Below are 7,493 nucleotides of genomic sequence, written 5' to 3'. Positions count from 1 at the left end.
TGGTGAACATCTCTATGTTGATCATATATACTATATGACTCATGCTCAACCTTTCAGACTCCAGTGTTCCGAGACCATATTTGTACATGCTAGGCTCGTCAAGTTTAACACAAGTATTCTGCATGTGCAAAACTGTCTTACACCAGTTGTATGTGAACATAGAGTCTATCACACCCGATCATCACGAGGTGCTTCGAAACGACGAACTTTGGCAACGGTGCATATTCGGGGAGAACACTTTTATCTTGAAATTTAGTGAAGGGGTCATATTATAATGCTACTTCCGTTCTAAGCAAAATAATATGCATAAAGGATAAACATCACATGCAATCAAAATATGTGACATGATATGGCCATCATCATCTTGTGATTTTGATCTCCATCTCCAAAGCATCGTCATGATCTCCATCATGACTGGCTCGACACCTTGATCTCCATTGTTGCATCGGGGTCATCTTGCCAACTATTGCTTCTACAACTATTGCTAATGCACAGCGATAAAGAAAAGCAATTACATGGCGCTTGCATTTCATACAATAAAGAGACAACCCTAAGTCTTCTGCCGGTTGTCGATATTACAAAACATGATCATCTCATACGACAACATATATCACATCACGTCTTGACCATATCACATCACAACATGCCCTGCCAAAACAAGTTAGACGTCCTCTACCTTGTTGTTGCAAGTTTTATGTGGCTGCTACAGGCTTCTAGCAAGAACGATTCTTACCTACGGCAAAACCACAACGGTGATTTATCAAGTTTGATATTTTAACCTTCTTCAAGGATAGGCCGCAGTCAAATTTGATTCAACTAAAGTAGGAGAAACATACACCAGCGAGCCACATTTCTACAAAACTAGTTGAATGTCAGTCGGTGGAATCAGTCTAATGTGCGTGGACATGTAAGGTTGGTCCGGGCCACTTCATCTCACAATACTGCCAAATAAAAAAAGATGCTGGTGGTAAGCAATATGACTATCACCGCCCACAACTCTTTGTGTTCTACTCGTGCATATCATCTACGCATAGACCTCGCTCTGATGCCACTGTTGGGAAACATTGCATGGAAAACAAAAAAAATCTACGCGCATGCAAGATCTATCCATGGAGATGTAGAGCAACAAAGGGGGAGAGTGTGTTTATGTACCCTCGTAGACCGTAAGTGGAAGTGTTTAGTAACGCGGTTGATGTAGTCGAACTTCTTTGCGATCCAACCGATTGAGTACCGAACGTACGACACGTTCGCATTCAGCACACGTACAACTCGATGATGTCCTCGCCTTCTTGATATAGAAAGACGACAAAGTAGTGGATGAGTTCCAGTAGCACGATGGCGTGGTGATGGTGATGGTGATGCTATCTCCGTAGGGCTTCTCCTAAGCACTACGAAAATATGACCGAGGGACAAAACTGTGGAGAGGGGCGCCGCACATGGCTAAGAAAATTTTGTGTCCTATGTGGCGCCCCCTCCCCATGTATATATAGCTGGGGGGAGAGGGGAGGCAGCCAGGCGCACCACAAAGGTGGTCGGCCGGCCCTAGGGCTCCTGCCCTCGCCTGCGCCCCCTGCCATAATACCCCTAAGGGGGAAGGATAGAGGAGAGGGAAGGAAGGAGGAGACCTACTCCCCTCTTTCCTTCTCTCCCCTAGGGACGACTGCCATGGAGGGGTGCACCAGCCTCTTATGGGCTGGTGTGCTCCCTTCTCTTGGCCCACGTGGCCCATAGACCTCCCGGGGCTTACCAGAATCCCTTTTGGTGTCCCGATGACTACCCGATACGCCCCAAAACTCTTCCAGTGTACAAATAGTATTGTCCTATATATCAATCTTTACCTCCGGACCATTCCGGAGCTCCTCGTCTTGTCTGCGATCTCATCAGGGACTCCGAACAACATTTGGTCACCAAATTACATAACTCATATAACACTATATTGTCAATGAATGTTAAGCATGTGGACCCTACGGGTTCGAGTGTTGGAGATATGCCCTAGAGGCAATCATGTATGATGATATTTCCTATGTTTTTATGAATAAAGATAGTCCTTGGATATTATCAATGATGTGTATCAGCAAGTACGTGGCTTGTTTGTGGGACTACGCATTGTATGATGACTGTCCTAAAAGGTCCCTAGTCGAAAGGGCTGTGTGGACGCGCAGCCGACTGGACTAGCATATGACACGGTCGATGGCTTGGTCTGACTAGACATGGAGCATTGGATGCTAACCGGATAATATGGACTTGGAAAGGTCTGGTCGGATTCGACGTAGTCAGATCCGAGTCGAGATAAGGTCCGAGTCGGACAGACCCAACTATGAGATGCAGCGGTATGTCATCTGTGAGTCTCTAGTACAACATACGTTCTATGTCCTAAGACCTGAGTTGACGCATGTACTCGGGATGGTGACAGACTTGCTTTGGGCCGACCAAACACTACTCCGTGACTGGGTAGTTACAAATGTAGGTTTTGGGTTTGTCCAGCCCCATGCTGCGAGACATGGTCGAGCAAGATGGGATTTTCCCCTTCTATCAGGAGAGATATACTTTGGGCCCCTCGTGTGATCCGACCCGGATAAGCATGGCCATGTGACAAGGATTATGAGATAATTCGGATTGAGGTCGGTATCACTGGAACGAGAAAGAGGTCGGGCTAGCACAAGGATGACAATCTCGCCTTGAGCCCGACAACATATATCGTGTGGCAAAGGGAACAGAAGTGTGACACGTTGTATAGGTTCGCCTAACCAGCTTCATAGTCTGCTTGGTGGCTGGCACGCCTTGCTAGAGGCCGCTACCAACCGTGCAGGTCGGAGGTGATCCGAACTGTGACCAAGCCGACTTGAACCTAAGGGGTCGTGTGCTTAAGGGAAGGAACCTACGAGGTCGGTTCGTAGGACACTAGTCAGATGTGATCCGAACTAGACTAGGAACGTGACCGAGTAGACTTTGGGATTTAGGGTCCGTGCAAGGCCCAAGTGTTGAGCCTGCGACGGACGCCTATATAAAGTGGTGGTGTGGCACACTCATGCGGTAGATCGCTTCGGCGCTGCGACTAGGGTTTGCATGTGTTGCGAATAGCCACCTCCACTCGCTGCCGTCTGTGTGATCGGACCTAGTAGTCCGCCGCACGGTGTTCCTCCTGCACGCGCGTATACCATTAGAGGTGGTGCACTTGCGCCGCTCCGGCGAACTTGTACGTGGTATCGGACGACTGGCTGTTCGAGTGAGATCGGACGAGGACGAGACGATCTACGCGGACGCGCTGCCCCAACTCTTCTTCCGCTGCACGACACTACGCGTCTAGTGGTAATGAACTGTGATCCATCTCCCGTAGCATGTTCTTGGTTGTTCTGTGCGTAGGAAATTTTAAATTTGCAGTCGACGCACCCTACCGTAGACCCCAACATCGAGAACTATGTAGACATTACCGACACACCTCTCCGGTAAATATCCAATAGCGAAACCTGTATGCAAATATTGGTTCCTACATATTCTAAGAAGATGTTTATCGGTCAAACCTTATGAAAACATATGTAATTCCCTTTGTTTGTCAGTATGATACTTGCCCGAGATTCGATCGTCGGTATCATCGTACCTAGTTCAACTTGTTACCAGAAAGTCTCTTTACTCGCTCCATAATACATCATCTTGTAACTAACTCCTTAGTCACTTTGCTTGCAAGCTTCTTGTGATGTGTATCACCGAGAGGGCCCGGAGATACCTCTCCAATACACGGAGTGACAAATCCTAATCTCGATCCATGCCAACTCAACAGACACCTTTGGAGATACCTGTAGAGCATCTTTATGATCACCCAATTACATTGTGACATTTGACATCACATAAGGTATTCCTCTATATCTGGGAGTTGCATGATCTCATAGTCGAAGGAATATGTATTTGACATTAAGAAAGCAGTAGCAATAAACTGAACGATCATATGCTAAGCTAACGGTCGGGTCTTGTCCATCACATCAGTCTCCTAATGATGTGATCCCGTTATCAAATGACAACACATGTCTATGGTTAGGAAACCCTAACCATCTTTGATCAACGAGCTAGTCTAGTAGAGGCTTACTAGGGACACGATATTTTTTATGTATTCACACATGTATTTAAGTGTCCGATCAATACAATTCTAGCCTGAATAATAAACCTTTATCATGATTAAGGAAATATAATAATAACCATTTTATTATTTCCTCTAGGGCATATTTCCCTAAAAAAGTTTTCCCTTGAAAGGTTTTCTATTTTACCGGTCTCATGGTAGTAATTGGGAGACCGGTTTATAGAATTGATTGTCGTACTATCAAGGGGGGCTCTCAAGTTGGTAGCTTGATCGTATTGTTCGTAGAGAGCTGAAACCATTGCATCCTTGCATCAAATTTCTTGGTTCTTGTTTGGTTCTTATTGTTGTGAGATTTGGAGCTTATGGTCATCTTCATGACAAGCTCAAGTTCATCGAAAATGGTGTTCACTTGCATCTTCTATGATGTTTTCGATGTTGGGTTTTTTGGCAGTTCTTCTTTCATAGAGGTTTCTCATCTCTATACCTTTGGGAGTTTTTTATATTGCCTCTTCATTGTTGGATAGTTCTTCACGTCCTCTATCCAACAAGCTTGAGTTTGATTTATTAAGAGCTCATTTATAGAAGTTATGGTAGTTCAGTTTTTATTGTTTCCGCCTATTTTTCTTGGGCTTCTTTGTAGCACCCCAAGCGGTAGTACCGCTGAGCTGAGTGGCAATGTCGCGGGACAGTGCCACATGTGGTATTCTCTGCTTTCGGGGTTGTGATTTTTTGTGTCATGTTGCACAAAAATGTGACGGTAGCACGGGCGGTAGAACCACTTTCATGCGGTAGTACCACCTCTGCACTACCGCTCCACTTCCGTCTCCTTTTCTATCATGCGTGTTATCAGCGGTTGTAGCGCGGATGCACTACCGCCCCATGCCTCCCCGCCTCCACTCGCCCCCAGTCACCTCGCCCCTCCCGCCTCCCCTCTCAGATCCCCTTTCACCTTCTCATCTGGCACGGTCGTCACCGTTGTTGCGCCACCACCACGGCCGCCGCCACTCCTGACTTGTCCTCCCGCTTCGCCGAACTCCACTGCATCTTCCCTGATCACCTGCTCAGGCTAGAGCCCGCTGCAGCACCGCCCCCACCAAGTCATCGTCCTCGGCTCCTACAAGCACCGTCGCCCCACTTCGCTGCTTCTGTTGCTCCTAAGCATTCACGGGGCCACCTTGTGCCCGCTACGTGAGCCACCACACCTTCTGCTCCTCCCCTTTAGCTCACCCACACCCTTAACCGCCCCACCATGATGCCATGGCTGCGCCGCTATCGTGGAGCTCACAGCCGCGGTCACCACGAGCCTAGTACGTGTCTGAGCCTTGTCTCGTGTTCCTGGGGTCCCCAGGAACCCGTCGCTGCCCCTAGCTTGCCTCGTCGTGCACCGCAACCATGCGCCCGCATTCACCTGAAGCCGCCACCGCTTCTGCTCATCGTCGGCGATGCTCGGGACCTCCTCTGCTCCAGCCACTTGCACCGCTCAATGCGGCGCCTCGCCCGCATCAGAACGCACCGCTCCACGTGCCAAATGGGCGCCTGAGACGCGAACCTGATGCGCTCCACCACTTCTTTGGTCGCCGACACACCACCGCCCAGACCCCGTTTTGGGCCACTACTAGGTGGCCCCAGGCCACTAACACCCCCACCACAGTCACTGACATGTGGGCCCCCATCATAGTTAATTAGTTAATTAAATTAACACCAAGCACTAACCCCCCACTAACCGTTGGGCCCCTCTACTAACAAAATGATTAACCCACCGATTTTAAATAACGTCTCAATGACAAGTGGGTCCCCCTGCCTAGTTTGAAAAGTCAAACTGCTAACTGGGATAACCCAGTCAATGACATGTGGGCCCCCTGGTTCCTTTGACTAGTCAATGGTCTCAGTTGACTACTGACTGGGCAGTCAACTGGACCCCACCTATCAGCCCTTGGAGCAAACATCTGGGTACACTTCTCTGTACCGGTAGTAATTTATTCTTTTATTTTCAAAATTAATAAAATTCTAGAAAATTGATAAAACTTCGAAAATTCATATAAATTCAACCGTAGCTGAGATAAAAAATCTTTTATATATGAAAGTTGCTCAGAAAAATCCAATGAATCCGTATATGCAATCCGTTCATCTGTCACATGCCCCTAGCATGCTGAACTTGGAACTGTCCCCTCTCTCTCATCTGTCCGGAATCCGTCTAACACCGAGAAATCATCCTCGGATGTTTTCCCTCTTTGTCTGCAACGTGTAGTACCGCGTTAGGACACCCCCTAGCTCTGCATATCGTCACACTACAAAAAATACACTTCCGTGATGATACGTGTTTGTTAAAGTAGGTCACATTTTCTGTCATGCATGTACATGAGTACATCCATGACGATTTTATGATAGAATCAGGATAGTCATACCTGTGTTGTCGTAGAAGTGTTCCATGACATTAACAAAATTATCATCATGGAAGTGTCCACTTCCATGACGATAAATCGTGCGTCATAGAAGTGCTTTCGTCAAGGGTGACCGACATGTGGCATCCATCATAACGGGTCGCCGTTAAGCTATCAGGTTCCAGTTTGGATCCAATAACCCGTTAATAGCCCCGACCAATAGGGATTTTTCACGTGTAAAATTATCATTGGCTATAGCAACCACGTGTCAGCACCCGAAAAGGATAGATGTCAACCACCCAATGGATAGGAGGTGCCTATGATACATCGACACGTGGCAAGGCCCAACAACGGCCCATTTAGGTTAAAAAGGTTGGACCAGTCAAAATTAGTGGGTTGGCCCATTAACGGCTTGCTTGCAGATGACCCATTTGTAGTTAAGGCCCGTATGGCTATGTCAAATCGGCCCGTCAACAGCCCGTTATAAACTTCTCATTATCGCGTCCCATGGTCACTTCTGGCCCGTTAACAGTCCGCTAAGTATTTGGGCCGAATTACGGCCCAATGTGTTTCCAGCGTGTTAAAGGTCCTGCTTCATTTGGGCCCATTTTTTGGCCCTTGAAACTTTCAGCCCATAAACGACCATGAAGGATTTGGGTCATATTCGGCCATGTCTAACATTTGGCCTGTTAGAGGCCCACTGTAGATTTGGGCCATTTCTAGCCTGTTATGATTTTCGGCCTTTTAAGTCGGATGAAATCCATGGGCCATATGTGGCCCAACATCACATCGGGCCTATTAACGACCCATATAAAACTGATCGCAATCAAGCCTGGCTGAACTTTCGGCCTGTTAAAGGCCCATGAAGTAGGTCGGTGCATTTACGGCCCGTATGAATTTTGGCCTATGTTGGGGATATAACTGGTGGGTATAAACCGCCCAGGAGGGGCCGGTTTATCCACAGAGGGACTGCCAATATTGAAGCCCATGAAGTTAAAGAAGATGGCAACTTATGGAGGAAACATGACAAGGGAGCCCAA

This window comes from Triticum aestivum, chromosome 7B, assembly GCF_018294505.1.
Source record: "Triticum aestivum cultivar Chinese Spring chromosome 7B, IWGSC CS RefSeq v2.1, whole genome shotgun sequence".
Classification (NCBI taxonomy): domain Eukaryota; kingdom Viridiplantae; phylum Streptophyta; class Magnoliopsida; order Poales; family Poaceae; genus Triticum; species Triticum aestivum.
The sequence above is the reverse complement of the archived record's forward strand: the minus strand, read 5'-3'. Positions refer to the sequence as shown.